Genomic DNA, 20341 nt, shown 5'->3' on the forward strand with positions numbered 1-20341 from the left:
AACGAAAGTGGAGCAAATATTTAAAAATGCAGGGAGTATGTTTTTATTTGATAAAATTATATAAATATATATATTTATTTTATTATCTTTTTTTTTTAATCAATTATAAATATTTTTAAACCCTAATTTTTTTTAGTTATTCTATGATTTATTAAGGGTCTATTCTCTTACGTTGAAATTCAGTTTAGTTCAGTTCAGTTCAGCTCAATTCAGTTCAGTTCATTTCAGTTCAGCTGAGTTCAGTCAATGAGAACAGGCCCTAAGTATAGCTGTGTGTTTTGTTGCTTTCATGGGTGTTATTTGTTTTTCACTTTGGCTGTACATGAATATCAAGACTTCCACCTCTTAAATCCTTTGTTATCAATGGTTTATTATATTATCACATTATATATATCAAATTTTGATTTTTGCCAAATAATACAGAGATAATGCATGAATATCCACAACACAAGTTCAACGACCGTTTTCTTTTCTTTTATTATTATTTTTTTTTGACAAAGGATACAAACAACAAATTACATATTAATACTAAAGCAAATAGAGTCAGCCGCCGCTTCTCCAGCAATTAGGTGAGCTCTGTGGACGCGCTGTCAATCCGCCTTATGGATACGACAAACCCGAAACCTAGAGGCAAATTGTAAAATCCTTCGAATGAGCCATATATAAGCGATATAACCTTGCCCCTCCCCACAAAGCAGGGAGACCAAAAGATGGGAATCGGTAAAAAAACACAAGCGACAGAAACCCTTGCTCAAACGCCCACTATAGCCCATACATGCATGCCAATGCTTCCGCATGTAAAGCCGAAGAACAAACCCCGAAGTTACTACCTCCCCTAACCCGAGCATCCAGAGGTTCATCATTATCCAAGCACCAAACCATTCCTGCTCGTCGAGAATCTTTGAACCAAGATCCATCTATCTGAAGAGATAGTAAAGCGCCCCCATGCGGAGTCAGGCCAAGCTAAGCCATGGGTAAAACCCAGGCGGAGAAGAGGCTCCGCCATCTGTCGTCGTAATAGTAGAGATACTTGAAGGGGCATCTAAGTTGACAAAAACTGAATGATTATCCATTACCTCCTGAAACAGAGATTCAAAAGGCCGCGACACAGAAGAATCCCCAAAAATTCTGGAATTACGACATAACCACAAGCTCCAAAGCGTACCGACAAAGGTACCTAAGCGAGTACTAGAAAGACCATCCTGACTGATAAAAAGTCGGATATAATCTTGGATCCAATCTGAGAGAGAAAGGTGACCATTAAATTCTGAGCGAGTGCCAAGGCATCCACCCCTCCAAACCGAACGTGCATTAAAGCACAATCTGAAAAGGTGTTGTAAATCCTCCAGTTCCGAACGACAGAGGTCACAGGATACGTCTAGAATCGGAACTCCTCGATGAATGAATTCTGCTTTAACCGCAAGAGCGTGGTGAAGCAGTTTCCTTAAGAACTGATTAGGGGATTTTGCTCCCACCAATCGGAATGCGCCACGTGGGCCAATCAGGTCCTGCCAAGTGTCCCCCAGATGGAACTGTCGGGGCATGCCACGTGGCACACGCTTATTCGTCCACCTTGGACCTGTTATGTCATGACACGTGGCATACTCCATGCCTAATGGAGAAACCGGCCACCCAGGCCCAACTTCCGAGGGAAGCCCAATTAGCCCTAGGTTAACCTAAACCTAGGATTGGCACGTTTCCCAAGGTTATAAATACCTCCCTTAATCCTCATTAAGGGGGATTACAGAAAAAACACATTGATTACACACAGAGTTACAGGCTGATTACGCTAAAAACTCACATTAAACACTCTCACCTAGAGAGACCTAATCACTTTAATTTCCGCATTAATTACTTCTTAATCAAGTACTAACTTGACCGTTGGAGGCGGAGCTCCCACCACCAGGAGTCTCCGTTGTTTTGCAGGTACAGGCGTCCGGTTCCAGTCTCGGAATTGTAACTCTCCCGCAGAACATCAGAAAACCCCGAAACATTTGGCGCCGTCTATGGGGAGAGTACTTCTGAGATGGCATCCAAGTCTGTACCGACTCCTGAAGAGAGGCGTCCCCTGGACGACCCTCAAGTACAGTCGGACCACGATACTGAGGATGAACTTGAAGTTGAAGCTCACACAGCTTCAGACGGGACCTTAAGGGCCCAACGTACCCGTCATTCCGAAAGGAGGGAACGGGAACATCTTCATACAGGAAACGAGCCAGCAGGCGCACCGCCTGTTCGGCAGCAGCCGACTGATGGGTCTGCTCCCATCACAAGGAACGAACTCATGACCTTCATGAGGGACTTCAAGGGAGAGATTCAGGAGTTGATCAACCAGAAGCCGCCTGCTCTAATCAAGGAGCAGTCGGCTAAGAAACCCTCCACTTCACTGAAGAGGAAGCCAGTTCAAGGGCGAGAGGCGACTCCTCATCCTAAATCTAGGAAGCGGGAGCCACCTGCCCTTGATTTCACAAAATTCCGTTTTCCTACAGGAAATAGGAAACCTGTTCGTCATATTCAGGCGGACGGGTCGAAGCAAACATTCACAGACGCTCGGCTACTGCTAGAGCAGAAGAAGAGTGACCGATTGTCAGAGTCGGCCTCTACTTCAAACTTCCAAGACAGTCTGCGAAATACCTCAATGAGGCATACGAAGTCGTATCAAGAGAGTCAGTCAGGCGGTACCTCCCGTCAGTCCGGCTTTCATAGCGACCAGGCGGTACCAAACTTACCGTTTGTGCCGCAACAACATTTTTTTTTGCAGCCACCTCCGTTTGGTGGACATGCAGCAAAAAACGTCCAACCTATGGACTGGCAGCTACGGTTGCTTAGACTTGGTGAACAGCCGTCGGCCTTCTCCAAGGAAATTACTGAAGCCGCTCAGCCGACCAAAGTGAAAAATGTATTAGTAGGCGCCTATGACGGCACTACTAACCCAGAAGACCATCTTATGGCCTTCACCAACCTGATGTATCTTCAAGGGTTGGATGATCCCACCTGGTGCAAGTGTTTCCCAGTGACTCTCAAAGGAATCGCACAACAATGGTTCGGCAACCTGCCGACTGGTTGTGTAAATAACTTCAGCACGCTTGCTTACTTATTCACCTCCAACTTCGCCATGAACATCCCTGCGAAGAATACGACCCTTGATTTAGGAACAATTCAGCAGGGCGAGAAGGAGGGTCTTCGTTCTTACATCAGGCGGTTTAACCTGATGAGAATACAGATTCAAGGGTTACCGGATGAGGTAGCCTATACTGACTTTTTCAGAGGTCTCAAGGATGGGTCGACCTTCAAATTTGACTTGGTCCGAAAGAGGGTGGCGACTCTTCAAGAGGCCTTGATTGAAGCGGAAGCCTATATACAGGCGACTGATCTTTGTAGTACGGGAAAACAGTCGGACGGTAAAAGGTCCGACAAAAGAGAAGGACGACAGAAACAGTCGTCCAACAAAGACGAGAAAAGAAAAGAGGTCTGGGCGGCTGATTCCTCTAAACAGCCGGACCAGAAAAAGAAAAAAGAATTCAAACCATACTCCCCAAAGTATGCGTTTAACAAGGATAACTAGTTTATCCTAAAAGAAATCAAGGGACGGATCTCAATTGAGAAGCCGGTCCCCATGAAGGGTTCTGCAAACAACCGGAACCAAGATAAATTCTGTGCTTATCATGAAGATGTTGGTCCTCACACCAATGATTGCATCAGTCTCATGCGGTATCTGGACCGCCTGGCTGAACAAGGTGATCTTGACACTTATGTCAAGAAATCTACGGGGAACACTTCCTCAAAAAAGCAGTCGGCCAAAAAGAATCAACAGGCCGACAGCTCCGATACTGATGATGCAGTCGTCTACACCATTGCAGGAGGCTTCTCAGGAGGCGGCCCCACTATTAGGGGCAACAAAGACAATATCAGGCGGTTAGATGTAAATTCCGTTCACCAAGAACGGTCGTCCAAATATTCATTTCCTAAGATTGTCATCACTGAAGAAGATCTAGGAGGGGTAAGAGGGCCGCATGACGACCCTATCGTTATTGAATGTAAAGTGGCTAACCAGAGAGTTGGCCGAATCCTCATAGATACCGAAAGCTCCTCAGATCTCATCAGTAGCAAATGTCTGTCGAAACTAAAATATCAGACTGATTGCATACATCCGGCCTCCCACCCTTTAGTAGGGTTTGGAGGAGGAGTCGTCCACCCACTGGGACGAGTGGATTTACCCATCCGCCTAGGCGAAAAAGGGGAAGGACGACACATGGTAGTCCGGTTCCTGGTAGTAGAAGAACTCTCGGCCTACAACATGATTCTAGGTCGACCAACCCTGAATAATTCCAAGGCTGTTATAATCCCATCTCTTATGTTGCTCAAGTTTGAGAGGGATAACGGAACAGTCGGCTCCCTAAGGGGAGATCAGAGGATGGCCCGAGAGTGCTATCTCTCGGATGTCAAGCCCACTGTTATGGCCACTGGGTCGACTGGTTGGAAAATAGACCTTGACAAAGTCAAGGAGAGTGCGCCTGTTCAAGAAGCAGGCGGCAAGAAGAGAAAGGCATCCCAGACAGGGGCCGCAAGAAAAGAAAGAAAATAGCAATCATTGGCAGAGGAGCGGTCGGATGAGTTCCGCCCTCAGCCGGCTGGTGAGCATACGGACCTAATCTTAGACGACTCACGTCCTGATCGAACAGTCAAAGTTGGGACGACTGCTCTGAGAGACCTTGGTGACGACTTTCACAAACTATTGAAAGAATACAAGGACATCTTTGCATTCGAAGTCCATGAAATGCCAGGCATTAGTCCTGATCTGGCGGTACATAAACTGGCCGTGGATCCGAAAAAGAAGTCAGTACGGCAGAAGTAGCGGAACCATGGCGAAGAAAGAAGTCAGGCGGCAGCCGCCGAAGTTAAAAAATTACTTGATGCAGGGTTCATTCGGCAATGTTACTTCCAAGACTAGGTTGCAAATGTGGTGCTTGTTAAAAAGCCGAATGGCACCCGGCGAATGTGTGTAGACTACACAGACTTAAACAAGGCGTGCCCCAAAGACAATTACCCTCTGCCTAAAATTGATAATCTGGTCGACTCAACAGCCGACCATGCTTTGATGAGCTTTATGGACGCCTACTCTGGTTTCCATCAAATTCCTTTGTGGAAGAAAGATCAGGAGAAGACGGCTTTCGTCACTGATCAGGGGTTATACTGTTACATGGTCATGTCGTTTGGTCTTAAGAATGCCCCGGCTACCTTCCAGCGAATGATAAACACTGTGTTCTTTGATCAGATTGGGAGAAATGTCGAGGCATACATTGATGATATGATTGTCAAGACTAAACTTCAGAATGATCATCTGTCGGACCTCCGAGAAACTTTCGCCACACTCAGGCGGCACCATGTCATGCTCAATCTCAAGAAATGTGTATTTGGGGTAGAGTCTGGGAAATTTCTCGGATTCCTTATCAATCAGAGAGGAATAGAGGCGAACCCTGAGAAGGTGCAGGCGGTCATTGACATGCAGTCGCCTCGTACCATCCGAGAGGTTCAGAAGTTAACAGGTTGTCTGGCGGCCTTGGGAAGATTTCTAAGCCGATCAGGCGACAAATGCCTATATTTTTTCCAGGCAATTAAGAAAAAGGCAAGGTTTGAATGGGGGCCGGATGCTGAGGCCGCTTTCCAGAAATTGAAAGTTCACTTGCATTCCTTGCCGAGGCTGGTCAGCCCTTTGCCCAAAGAAGTACTCTACATGTACCTGGCCGTCTCTGATCATGCGTTAAGCGTTGTTCTCCTTGCTGAAAGAGACGGCTGTCAGCTCCCGGTCTACTTTGTCAGTCATGTACTGAAAAATGCCGAGTTGAGGTATCCCCTAGTGGAGAAATTTGGTCTTGCACTCTTCATGGCTGTTAAAAAATTGAAGCCCTACTTTTTGGCACATGGAGTCGTCGTGTATACAGACCAACCTATCAAGCGGCCACTGACCATCATGGAGTCGTCAGGCCGAATGATCAAATGGGCCATAGAAATACAGAGCCTCGAAGTTACTTTCGAGCCTAGAAAAGCAATGAAGGGGCAAGCCTTTGCTGACTTTATTGTTGAGATGACTCGTCCTCCTGACTCTCAAGTTCCAGACCAAGTCTGGAAGGTATATGTTGACGGAAGCTCTACTTCAAATGGTTGTGGAGCAGGCGTCATATGTCAGTCGCCAGAGGGCGACAGGTACGAGTATGCTTTACGCTTCAGTTTTCAGGCCTCAAACAATGAGGCAGAATATGAAGCTTTACTAGCCGGGATCCGCATGTGCAAGGCGGCAGGGGCAAGAAAAATAGACGCCTGTTCCGATTCACAATTGATAGTGAGTCAGTACAATGGCGAATACGAAGCAACCCATCCGGCCATGATCAAGTATTTACAGGCGGTACGACAAGCAGTCGGCTCCCTTGAGGATTTCCATCTGATCCAAGTGCCGAGATCAGAAAACAACCAGGCGGATGCACTGTCAAAATTAGCATCATCCGCCTCCTCTAATACTCCTCGAACTGTTTTTTGGGAAGTAATGGAGAAGAGAAGCATCGAGGAAGACCCTATTGGAATCCTAGACAGAAGCTCAACCTAGATGGATTCAATCAAGGCATATCTGACAAACGGTACACTGCCGGATGATCATCAACAGGCGGCAGCACTGAAAAAACGAGCCACCTGTTTTGAAATGATAAAGGGAGAACTTCACAAAAGAGGGTACCTTCAACCCTTCTTAAAGTGTGTTACTCCAGAAAAGGGACGAGAGATACTAGACGATCTTCACTCTGGTTACTGTGCTTCTCATATAGGCGGTAGGACGCTTGCTCAACGGGCAAGGCGGCAGGGCTACTTTTGGCCTACTTTAGAAGCAGATGCAATGGAGATGGTGAAAAAATGTGACAAGTGCCAAAGGTTTGGCAAACTAATTCACCGTCCGGCTACTGACCTCACTACCATTCATAGCCCACTACCGTTTGCTAAGTGGGGCATGGATATTCTAGGTCCATATACGCCTGCTACAGGAGGAAGGAGGTACATACTTGTTGCCGTTGACTACTTCACTAAATGGGTAGAGGCGGAGGCTGTAAAGGGAATCAAGACGAAACATGTAATTTCATTCATTTGGAAAAATGTCATCACTCGGTTCGGGGTTCCCATGTCTATGGTTTTTGATAATGGTCCCCAATTTGAGACGCCTGTTCTCAAAAGCTGGTTGGGTGACCAAGGAATTGCAAACTACTTTGCATCTGTCGGCCGTCCACAAGCAAACGGCCAGGTAGAAGCCTTTAATAAAATCATCTCAGACGGTCTCAAGAAAAAGATTGAACGAGCAGGCGGCCTATGGGCGGATGAATTACCACATGTTCTCTGGGCCATTAGGACGACTGAAAAAGGGGCGACTGGAGAAACTCCATTCCTCCTAACATATGGTGCGGAAGCTGTTCTTCCAATAGAACACTACGAGCCGACTCTTCGAGTAATGCTATATGACGAAGAGGCAAACTGGGAAGCCATGCACCTGGCATTGGACTCACTTCCTGAAAGGAGGGGCAATGCTGTCTTGCGCCATGAAATTTACCGCTTGAGAATGACTAGATCATACAACAAAAAAGTACACAGGCGTCCACTCAAAGTGGGGGACTTTGTACTTAGAAAAATGGAAGCAGTTGGTAGGGCTAATGAGTCTGGCAAACTAACTCCCAACTGGGAAGGACCCTACCGAATCTGTGAAGAGGTCAGGGACGGTACCTACCGTCTGGAAACACCAGACGGTCGACCGTTGCCTCGAAATTGGAATGTAGACAATCTTAAGAAATACTTCTTTTGAATGATGTAAATAGTCAAGAGCTACTTAATAAAAGTTTGCATACTTACTATTCAATTTTGTACTAAGAGGGGCACGCCTACTAACAAATAGTCGGCTACTCTCCATGTTTAATTTTAATTCTTACTTAAGAGGGGCATGCCGTCTGTACCTTTACAGTCGGCTACTCTCCATTGAGTTTTTCACTCTATCTTCAGAGGGGCATGCCGTCTGTACCTTTACAGACGGCTACTCTCCATTTTCTCACCATATGGGCATGCCGTCTGGACATATAGTCGGCTACTCTCCATAGAAGAGGGCCGACTGGTTCCAATCTTAGCTAAAAAGATTAGGACCTGGCCGACCCTGTGCCTAACAGGCGGCTACCCTCCTTTTACTTAGCACCTACGTTCACCAAGAACTTACCAAGGCCACAGGCCGAATGATCAGACCAGGCGCTAAGCCAACTGATCCAATCTTCAAAACTAATACGACCTGTCCCAACATCATAGCAGGCGTCCGGCGGCATCCCTCCGGATGAAATTCGTCGCAGAGAGCAGCTCCCTTTTGGGTGGAACATTGCTCTATAAACTAATTACACGGCACCTATACGACTGTCCCCAAGGGAAACCACGTAGCCGTTTTTGAGACAAGGATAACTCTATCACTAACCAAACCAGTGGTAGCAGTTGACATCTGAGCCAGATGACCGCCTGAATTACTTGGGATAAATGCAGGGGGTACCTCTTGAGTTAATAGCCAACAAACATTGGAGAATCAAGGGTCTAGCCGGCCTCCGCCGCCTGGTACCTCTACTACTCAAGCAAGAGTGACGGCGACTGAGTAACACCAACGTTAACTCATAGTCACTCCCTCAAACTTTGTATGGAACTTAAAAGGTTTGAGTAGACCGCCTGTTTTTTGGCAAACAACGACACTCAAACCCCTATTCCTACTAGGTAACCTCTTGAGTTAATAGCCAACAAACATTGGCGAATCAAGGGGATCAGCCGGCCTCCGCCGCCTGGTACCTCTACCACTCAATCTAGAGTGTGACGGAGACTAAGTAACTCCTATGTTAACTTATGGTCACCCCCTCAAACTTAGTATGGAGCCTAAAAGGTATGAGTCGTCCGCCTGTTTTTAGCAAACAGAGGCTCTCAACCACTACTCCTGCTAGGTTAACAACTTATGAGTTAAAAGCCAACAAACATTGGCGAATAAAGGGGAACAACCGGTACCCACCGCTTGATACCTCTACTAAGTTCCTTGGCAACTAAGTAACAATCATGTTCACTTGGTCAGACCCCTTTCCTACTTGGTTAAATTTACAAATGACAGGACCGCCTGCCTAAAAAGGATCCAGTCTTTAAAATAGTTCGAATACCGATTGGATAAATGGCCGACTTATCGTCTATCCTGGAAACAGACAACCAGTCGTCCAGGGGCATAGGCGGCGTGACTAACTATCCGTACCTGTCTGCAACTATCGGCCATGTAAAACAGTCGGTCTAGTGAACAATTGGATATTAGAATATTCAATACTCAGACAAATTTGAAGCAAAACAAAAATTCATTAAAAAGAAGCCGGTCATTAAAGACCGGCAAAATATTCAAAGCCCCGGCCCCCTGGCCGGGTAAATACAAAACAAACGGCACGCAGGCCGTGGAAAGAATACATAAAGCTTAAGAAGGGGGCAGATCTTCAATATTAGCAGTTGCCGCCTGGTCAGCACTCTTCTTGCTGGACTCGGCTTCAGCTGCATCCTTTTTTGATGCATTACCCCCAAGCGGCACAAGCGCCACTACCGGCTCCTCCTCCTCCAACGCTTCCTCCAACGCCTCTTCCTCAGCAGCCGCTAGGATCTCTTGATTATATGTATCAGAACACTAGCGGTACGTTTTTTCCCATGAGGCAAAGTCGGCATTGGGGAAGAGGCGGCCCCAAGTCATGCGCTGGATTTGAGCGGAGTCTTCCATCATCTCCCGGACCAGCTCTTTCTTCTCTTGCTCGGCCTTTTCCGAGAGCTCCTGAGTAAGACTCTTCTCCTGGGTCACCAGGCGTTCCTTTACGTTGGCCAAGGATTTCTCCAAGGCTTCGTATGAGTACATCTTTAGGCGAAGAGGTTTCAGCTCGGCCTTGAGATTGGTGATGGTCGCCTCCAGCTCGCCATTCCTCTTCTGGGCCGCCTCTAAATGAGCCCGAACAACGGCGGTAGCCTGCGCCTGATAATAAAGAATATCAATGGTCAGAACTTCATTTTGGGCAATTTGAAACATTGCCTTATCACAGTCAGAGGCTGCCATAGCTTTTGCAGCCTTTACCTCTTTGTTCTTCCGGTCAAGCGGCTTGCGAAGGCCGTTCACTCGGAGCAGGGCCTAAGTACAAAGGAACAGGCGTCAGTTTCGAAACAAAAAGAAAACAGGCGTCCTGGAATTCAAATACTCAAAAATATGCTAAGTATACCGGCCCTCAGGACCCCTGCAATCCCGTCTAGGTCAAGGGTGCCGACACCCCTGACCGCCTCCCTTTCAGCTGGAGGAACGACCCTGATCATAGACTTGGCCACCTCTACCAAGTCAGGCTCCTGAGGGCCGGCTGCATCAAGCATAAACAAACGGATTAGACCTAGTAAAAAAGGGAGTAAGTCTAAAATTTACAAGGACAACTTCATACTTCTAGGCGGCCCAGTTGGAGTTTTAGAAGAAGTGGCCGGCTGTTTCTCAGCCGCCACATGTTTCCTGGCAGAACCAGGAGAGCTCGCAACAGTCGTCCTCCGGGCCTTGGGGTCCGGCTGTTGGGAAGATGAAGCTCTCGGAGCACCCGTCTAAAATAGAAGAAAAAAGTCAGTATATGCATAAACACAACTCCAAAAAGAGGGTGAAAGGTTCGGAGCTCACCAAGGGTGCCCCCTTCTTGGGGGAGTCGGTTGAAGCTTGTTGCATGATGGAGGCCCGCAACATGGCCGCCGCAGTCTTGGAGGCGGTACTTTTGCTCATGGCGTCAGCTGCAAAAACAAACATCAAAGTTAATAAAAGTCATAACAAGAAATGTATTGAACAACAGAGTATTCGACAGGCCGACTACCTCTTGAGCACCAACTGCTGAGGCCACAGGCGGCCAAAAAGTACTCGTCGTAGAGCCATTTGAAGCTCGGGACGCAGTGCAGGGGTACTTGCTCTCGTACCCCTGAAGTAGAGTCGACCCTCGACTCTACTTTAAAGAGTCCTTTATCAAGGATCTCTTTCTTAGCCTTAGGGGGAACAGGCGGCATGCTACGGCCGCCTGCAAGAAGGGGCAGATTCCTGTTCCACCTATTGAAGCGCTTGTTCAGCTCAGTGTCTGAACTCTCAATGATGAGGAAGGTGCTCCGCCAGTCCTTCCACTTGTTTGCTTTACCTCTCGTCATGAGGTAGCCCCTGTGGCTTGTCAATTGATACCAGCCGGTACCGCCTGCCTTAGGGGTCCGGCTGAGATAGTTCATATGGGCGAAAGCCTCGAAGCTCGGCTCCACCCCATGCAGTTCGCACCCGGCCACATAGCCGAGTACGTTGACCCAGGAGTTTGGGGCTAACTGCCATAACCCCAACTCATACCCATCCAAGATCCGCTGAACAACCGGATGTAATGGGAAGCGCAGCCCTGCCTTGATGGCCGCCTCGTAGCAGCCAAAGCAGGCGCTATCATAACTTGTACCAGCCGGCCAGACGAATGTGTCTTCTGGATCCGGCACAAACACTAAAAAGTCGGGGCCCATTGTGTGGTTTGCGATAAAGCTCTCCACTTTCTCTTGCATGACTGTGATCCGGCCCCGAGGTACCGTGCAGTAGTAGGGGGTATTTTGCTCTCGGTAAGAGGCGGATGGCTCCGCCCAATTGTCCCCCTTCTCAACTGCGTGAGAAAGCCTCGCCTCTTGCAGGCGGCTGTTTTTCTCTTCTGTGTCCAGAGAAGCATGGCCAGAAGAGCTAGACTCGGAATCGCCCTCTGACGAGTCCGAAGAGGACGACTCCTCCCCTCTCCCGGAGGGGCCCGCCTCCTCTCTTTGAAAAGGAGCAGAATTGTTAACTGTTAAATGGGAAGGGGTCACTATGACTCCTCCCTCAGAATTGCCGGCTTTCAGGCCGCCTTGTTTCACTTCCACATCTGGCGCCTGGTCAGATGTTTCACTAATCGGCACCCTGTGGGAGGAGCCGTCTGAATTTGAGATCCTAGCAGTCTTTTTCGTTCTGGCCATCCTGCTCTGCATAGACACAGATACAGTCGGACTTTGTATAAAGGGCAAAGATGGGTCCGGAAAAGGGCAGGCGGCACTCCTAGTCCTAGATTCAGCCGTCCCCGGTGACCGGCTGATCACTAACCTAGGTCGTGTCGTGTGCTTCCGTGGTGCCATTTCAAAAAATAAAAAGAAAATTAAGAGTAAGAGAACCGACAGTTACCTGAACGAGTGACGATTGATGAAGTGCTGAAAATCCTGTGCAGTCGGCTTGTCAGAACAGGCGGTAGGCAGAAAAGGTCCAAAATGTCAGAGCAAGTTCAGGGGTCCGAATGTTCTCTCACAAAGTTCTCAAGTGTGAAAATGACTCAAGACAACTCTCCCTTATATAGGCGAAGTGAGAAGGCGAAGGGTCACTTTCAGAATTCAAAATTTGGGCGGGAAAATCTCTCGACCTTTCGCCGACTGACACCTCTAGCAGGCCGTCGCCTGTTACAGTGCGGCACCTGTCACAGGTAACACGTGACCAGTCACGTGCCACCTGTGAGGGGCAAATGATTAGGGGATTTTGCTCCCACCAATCGGAATGCGCCACGTGGGCCAATCAGGTCCTGCCAAGTGTCCCCCAGATGGAACTGTCAGGGCATGCCACGTGGCACACGCTTATTCGTCCACCTTGGACTTGTTATGTCATGACACGTGACATACTCCATGCCTAATGGAGAAACCGGCCACCCAGGCCCAACTTCCGAGGGAAGCCCAATCAGCCCTAGGTTAACCTAAACCTAGGATTGGCACGTTTCCCAAGGTTATAAATACCTCCCTTAATCCTCATTAAGGGGGGATTACAGAAAAAACACATTGATTACACAGAGTTACAGGCTGATTACGCTAAAAACTCACATTAAACACTCTCACCTAGAGAGACCTAATCACTTTAATTTCCGCATTAATTACTCCTTAATCAAGTACTAACTTGACCGTTGGAGGCGGAGCTCCCACCACCAGGAGTCTCCGTTGTTTTGAAGGTACAGGCGTCCGGTTCCAGTCTCGGAATTGTAACTCTCCCGCAGGACATCAGAAAACCCCGAAACAAGAACAACTTCCATTTAGGCTGCATTGGAAGAGACCAAAGAACCTTCCAGAAAGAATTAGAAGCGGAAGGTATAGAAGGAGGGGAAATTTGTTGTTGAAGCATAGCATACCCATTTTTGACCGAGTACTTTCCAGAAGGGGTACCCGACCAGTAACAGAAATCTTTTTGAGTTATATCAGGGGCTTCCATTGCCAGGATTGTAGAAGCATCCGCAGGAACAAACCAATCAACAACTTTAGTAGTATCCCAACCCCTGGTCTGAGGGTTGATGAAAAAACTGACCGTATGAGGGGCCGTATGTGGAAAAAGAATTCCTGGTTTGAACTCAGGAATGCCACCATTAACCCACTTAGCTAACCCAGCTAGAGTGGACTTGCCATTACCAGTTTTCTAGTTACAACCGGAATTGAACAGAGTGTCCGCCCTGAGCAAACCCCAAAGGCCGTAGGAGTGGCGACCTGAATACCGTGGTGGAGTATTAGGGGTGTTGGAGAGAAAGGTCATGCGAGCACTAAAAACTTTAGAAACAAGCAACTGCGGGTTAGTAAAAAATCTCCAAACTTGTTTCATGAGTAAAGTTTTGTTTAAGGAGGACAAGCATCGAATGCCGAAACCACCGAGGCCACGAGGAAGGTTCCTGGTATTCTTATTAACCCAGTGCATACCTTTAGTATCAGAATGCGCCCAGAAGAAGCGCAACAGTAAGGAGTCAATTTTCCCAGTCATAGAGACGGGTAACTCATAACAAGCGAGAACATGGGAAGCCATAGCAATAAGGATTGAGTTAATAAAAATTAACTTTTGCGATTGTGAGAGGCGGATGGCATTTAGACAATTAATTCGGCCAGTAATTTTGTCGATGAGAAACTGAAAGTGATCCTACTTTCTTCCGACGAAATCAATAGGAGCTCCTAAACTGAAACCTGAACATGCTTCATTTGGAACAAGGATTTGAAGCCTTGTTGTGCAGACGTGCATATATTGGGGCTGAACTTAATCAAGGATTTGGATAAGGTAAGTTGTTCGCCTGATATCTTAGTGAACCGCTGAATAATCTGCATGATATTAGTATAGGTTGTTGATGAAGCCTGAAAAAAGATGAGAGCATCGTTCGCAAAGAATAAATGCGAGATGGTCGGGCTCCTTCTAGACAACTTAATTCTTTGAAAAAGCTTCAAATCCTGACCCAAATGCAGCATACGAGAGAAGATGTCTATTTAGAAAAGGAAAAGGTACGGGGAGATGGGGTCACCTTGGCAAAGACCACACTGTGGTTTAAAGGAGTCCGATGTAGCGCCATTAATCAAGGACATGTAAGAAACCGTGGCAAGACATTGTTGGATCATCTGTAACCAACGATCCGGAAACCCATAGGCTTTAAGCACCTGCAAAAGAAAACTCCAGTGAATTCTGTCATAAGCCTTGCTCATATCGATTTTGATCGAAGAGAGCCAATTAGTCCTAGTTTTCGAACAATTAATTTTCTCCATTAACCCATGACTCATCAAAATATTATCCGTCATAATGCGACCTTGAACAAAGGCATGCTGAGAATCTGAGATGAGAAGAGGAAGATATTGGCGCATCCTTGCCACCAAACACTTGGAGGCACATTTGTACACTGTTTTACAGAGGCTATTAGGATGTAAATGCCCCACCTCTGTTGGAGTACCAATCTTAGGAATCATAACAAGAAGGGACTGATTCCATTCTTTTAGTAGAAACCCCGTGTGGAAGAAGCTTTGTATGCCAGAGATAACCGAGTCGCCGAGAACATCCTAGTAGGTCTTGAAAAATTCGACTGTAATTCCATCCGGGCCCGAAGACTTACTGTTTCCTAGAGAAAACATAGCAGTGCGAATCTCAGAAGTAGAGAAGGGACGATCCAGGTTTGCAAGCTGAGAAGAATTGAGACGAGGAAGATCTAATTCTCGTAGAACAATATCAATCTCCGGATCATAAGGAGGCATAGTATCACATTGAAAGGTATCTTTTAGGGATTTCACAACCACTCGCTGGATATCCGTCTGGCCATGCTGAAGAATCCCTTGATCGTCAAATAAGGAACTAATCGCATTCTTTTTTTGTCGACTTTTAACCTTCAAAAACAAAAGTTTAGAAGGACAGTCTCCTTTAAGTATCCAATTTTTCTTATAGCGTTGTCTCCAGAATTGCAGCTGCAATAAAATACTATCCTTTGAAGTAACAATATTGGTCATGTAGAGGGAGGCATCGGGGAGTGAATGAACTAGCTCACCCTCAGTAGCAAGATCCTTCGAAAAATGTTTCCAATCTATGCCCTAGAATTTCTTATTGTTGAGACACCAATAAGAGATTTGACATGTTGCAGGTTCTTAGAGAGAACGAACATTGGTGAGCCATTGATATTGCGATGCCAAGTAGAAAGAACAAAATCATGAATATCTTTGTATTCCAAACACCAGTTGTCCAGTTGGTATGGGTGATTTGAAAGGTGAATGAACGGAGAGTCTTCAAAGAAAATAGTAGCATGATCAGATATAAGAATTGGTTGGTTTAGTAACCGACTATCAGGATAATTATGAAACCAATCAGAAGTCATATAAGCCCTATCTAGTCGCTGTAAAATAAGTTCATCATCATCCCTATTATTAGTCCACGTATACGGAGGACCTTTAAAGGGAGTAGCAAGTAAACTTAATTTCAATCTAAAATCAATAAAGGAATCCCAACCTTTAATTATATTAGACCCCCCCACCCTATCATAGTGATGCTCTATTTGATTTATATCTCCAATAATCAAACAATTAGGGGCAATTGCAAGTAACTAAAATCAAACCCCACACTTGAGGTCTATCTTCAAGAACAGGAGCACCATAAACAAACATCACACATTTACTATTTCCATTAGTAAGCTTGACATTACAAAGTACAACATTTGAACAACAAAAAACACAAGAAACTTCATCCGAACCATAACAAAAAACTACTAAACCCCCGCTAGTACCTACTGCATCAAACCCAAAAACCGAAGTAGGACTAGCCAAACTAAGAGAGCTAGTCACAACTGCCACGGATACCTTTGTTTCACAAAGAAATAAAAAGTTAGGAGCAAAAGAGTGTAAAAGCCAAAATACATAAGGAAGCTTAGGAGATGCTTGATCATTTAGGCCCCAGCAATTTCAGGATGTGATCTTCATTGAAACTTGGGGAGCTGTGAAGGGCCAGCCGCCAAACCAAAAGTAGTAGAAAACCCAGGAGACAAGGTCGGTGAGGTGGTGGAAGCACCATCATTAACCTTTGTCGAAGTAATCCCCTCCACATAGTGCTTGCGAACCTTGAGAGATGAAGAGGTGCTAGAGTGCACACTCTTCCTCTTACTGCCAACAAAGGAAAGTTTCTTTCAAGGTCGGCACGCAAATGCAGCAGAAGCGCACCCCAAGTGAGCAGCTAAGGACACATCCGAGCCGCTTTTGTGAATTGGCTGCCCACGCAAGTCAGAAGCAGGCAAGGTAAAACCATCCTTGTTATGCACATTAAGAGCTCGAATTTTGCGTCTTTTTTGGGACCAAGACGACCCATAATAGCCAAAATAAGGGTCCTGATCATATGATCTGCAACGGAAGAAGCACTCGAACAAGGCCGCTTGGAAGGCCCATTTTCAGAACACGAAGAGACTTTGGCTTTGCCTCTGACATGTTGCGGAAAAGGAGCTTCAACAGCTCCATTATAAGAATGTAACACCTCCCTTGTATCCTGCAAAGACAAGTTTTGAAAAGTGGAAGGAATAGAAGTTAACACGGGAAAAATATAACGCTCCAAACAAGCGTCGACCTCTTCAGAGCTACTCGAGATCAAGCTTTCTTCCATGGGAGCAGACATTCGAAACCCCCCACCAACAGAATGGCGTGGCTGGGATCGAGTAAAAGGAGCGTAGGGATCGCCTTGGGGGATAGCAGCCCTTCGCTACTGTTGCTGAACACGCAAAGCCTCTGCCTCAGCCAGATTTTCCTCGAAAAATCTCCTAGAGTACGGGTTGTGATAAGATTCTGGGGTAGTAGGGTCTGTTTCCGAGGAATTTAAAGTGTCGGACCCCTGCTCAGAAGCTGAGCCATACACCGAGTCCTCCGACGAAGAAGCAGCAGCAGCATTAATGGGGTGTGACATATACCCATTCTGATACACCCAATTAATCGGGATAAACTCCGGCTCTAAATTATCATTGTTATCCCCATTCGGACTTGGTAAATTTGCATTCCCGTTAGGCTGATTATTGCCACCTGAACCAGAAGAATCAGAATCCGAATTTGCTGGTTCATTCCCACCTTCCGAATCTGAATTTTCATCACTGTTCTAATCATTATTGTCAGGAGGTTCCTGATCATCATCACCATCAGCGTTATCATCCTCATTATCCATTTCATCATCAACCCCGTCCCCATTTTCATTGTCATTACCAGAGCTTACATCATTATAAGAAGATTAACTCGAGTATTACGATTGGTAAACACATCTTGGGTACCTTCTACCATATTGGTATATAAAGGCCTGTTATTCTGATTGTATAACACCGAAAAACCTTGAGCCTCAAAGGCTTCCATACGAGAAGTAACCCTTCTAGCAGCTACATAGTCCAACGAATGACAAAATTCTTTAAAGTGACCCACCATACCGCATTTTTTGCAAAACATAAACACGCCCTCGTAACGAAAATAAACCCATAGAGGCTCAAACTCACCCGGAACAAAACACCCAGGAACTAAGGGTTTAGAAAGGTCAACTAGAACTTGTCCTCTAAATTCAGGCGCATCAAGAGGAAGGCCCTCACCATCACATTCAAGGGTTTCTACGAACCCTACTAGTTTTAAAGTTTCTACAGCCCACTCTGGGTTCAAAAGCCCAAATGGAAGCCCATACACCCGAATCCATAGTCTAGTCAAATCAAAGTTCACATTAGCAGGAACGGTGTACCTATTACACCTTAGAACATTGCAAATACGGCCATCCAAAACAAAAGAGTGTTGCTCAAGCTTCGACGTCCGCTAAATTAGAGCATGCAAAAACATAGTAGCACCCAGTGGCGTCTCCAGGATTTCCAAATAGGGGGTTCGAAATTTCGAAAGTTCAGAATCATAATTTACAATTGAATGAATTGCATATTTGCATACAATTATGTACGAATTGCATATTTGAATACAATTATACGAATTGCATATTTGCATAAAATTATGTAAAGACCAAAAGTAACTCAACGAATTTCACCAGTTTCAATGATAGGCTAAGTGGCTAACAGCAACAATACGGCAAACCACTCGCCAATTAACAGCAACATGCAACAATACAGCAACAATAGGCTAACTGGAAACTGGAAAGAATGGATACGAGAAAGAAATAAACCAAAAAATATCAATAAGCAAACCACTCACCAATACGGCAATACTGCAATACAGAAGTTCACACAATCACTATAAAATTATTTTTTCAGATTTTTTTTTAGATAATAAAAATCAATACATCATAATTTATCAAGATTCAAGAAGAAGAATATCTTTGCATACGGCAATACGGCAATAGAGGCATACAGCAATACAGCAAACTAAGAAGAAGAATATCTTTGCAATTGCATACAATTTTTTTCAGATTTTTTTTTAGATAATAAAAATCAATACATCATAATTTATTATCAAGAATTCATTCATTCAAGATCAAAACAAATAGTATGTAAAATATATGAAATTAAGAAGTAAAAATTCAGTTATTCACCTACAGAGCCACGAAATATGGATGAGTGGATGACGGAGCAGTGGAGCACCGAGCACTGATTATCCCCTTCTAATCGACTTCTGCAATAAATCGATGATAACCCATGACAAGAAGTCAAGAACAATGTACAGATTACACTAATTACAGAACATGAGAACAATGTAGTACATTCTAAAACAACCTCCATTGAATCATTGATAAACACTCTAAAACAATAGACAATCAACACTTCAACCGACAATCAACATTCAACACTTCAACAGGCAACAATTCAAGTATTCAACAAACAACAATTCAAGTACAGGCTATACAAATTACACTAATTCAAGTCAACAGACAACAATTCAACAAATGAACTACTTCTACAATCTACAAACCCTAAATCAGTAAATGAAAATCAGATACTTCCTTCCCCAAGACCCCAATTTCAACCATTTTTTCAATAGACAGTAGTCACCCAAAAACCCAAAATTGATAGCTAAAGTTCATCACACATTCACACATTCAAACACCACGTATTCACGTAATTATCTACAAAAATCATGAAACCAAAAACTTTATATATTATTAACCCAGAAGGCCAGATAGAACTAGATAGAAGACGACATACAATTAAAGCCTTAAAGGAAACCGGCAAAGTGGGCTGACTAGTGACTACTGGCCTACTGCCGACCTGCCGTGCTGCGGTGCTGGCTGAGTGCCTGAGTGGCTGCTGCGGACTTCTGCGGTGCTGCGCCCGTGCGCCGGGAAGAGAAGGAGCCAAGGAGGAAGAACGGGAAGAGAAGGAGCCAAGGAGGAAGAACGGGAAGAGATTAAGAGAAGGAGGAAGAAGTTAGGGTTTTGCAATTTGGGGGAATGAGGAAGAGGAAAGCTGGAAGCAGGGGATTAGGGGAAGCAGGATGAAAGGAAACAAAATGAAAAAATAAAAGTGTGAGTTATGGGTTTCGAACCCTGAACCCACAAACTCTTGTATCATTGTATGATGAGAGGTAAAAATAACCACTGGGCTACAACTTTACTTGTTGCCATATAATACACAAATATTCTATTTAAACCTATTTTGATTTTTTTTTTTTTTAAAAAAAAAGTTTTTAATTTTTTTCAAAAAATCAGTGGGTTCAATGAACCCACTTGAACCCACCGTGGCTCCGCCACTGGTAGCACCCAGTACGATGAACTATAATATTACCTATTGAGAGCCACTGAGAGTCGACCATCTGTTGAACGATCGCACGACAAGGAGGGTCGGGCCCAAAGAATCGCCCCACAACCGCTTTACTCCAATCGATATTCGAAAAATAATTCTCCAAAGGTTGATTTAAATATACCCCAGATTGGTACACGGTCCAGCGATTAGCATGCGCCATTACGAAGATGACAGCAAGAACAAAGTAATAAAGAAGTGAGAAGTTAAAGAACAGGGGAAAGAAAAGAGTAAATGCTAGTAATAAATGAGGAACAGACGAACAAGGAGAAATA

General features: G+C 45.3%; 1 long non-coding RNA gene across 1 annotated transcript; it reads right to left on the minus strand.

Moving 5' to 3' along the window:
* Positions 1 to 18862: 18862 nt before the first annotated feature.
* On the minus strand, positions 18863 to 19814 carry LOC110691179. The gene is made up of 2 exons (XR_002505238.1): positions 19473 to 19814; positions 18863 to 18942 (listed from the first exon to the last, which is right to left on the minus strand). It is a non-coding gene; the product is annotated as an uncharacterized LOC110691179 (long non-coding RNA).
* Positions 19815 to 20341: the final 527 nt, after the last annotated feature.

The sequence above is a fragment of the Chenopodium quinoa genome, unplaced genomic scaffold (assembly GCF_001683475.1).
Source record: "Chenopodium quinoa cultivar QQ74 unplaced genomic scaffold, ASM168347v1, whole genome shotgun sequence".
NCBI lineage: Eukaryota > Viridiplantae > Streptophyta > Magnoliopsida > Caryophyllales > Amaranthaceae > Chenopodium > Chenopodium quinoa.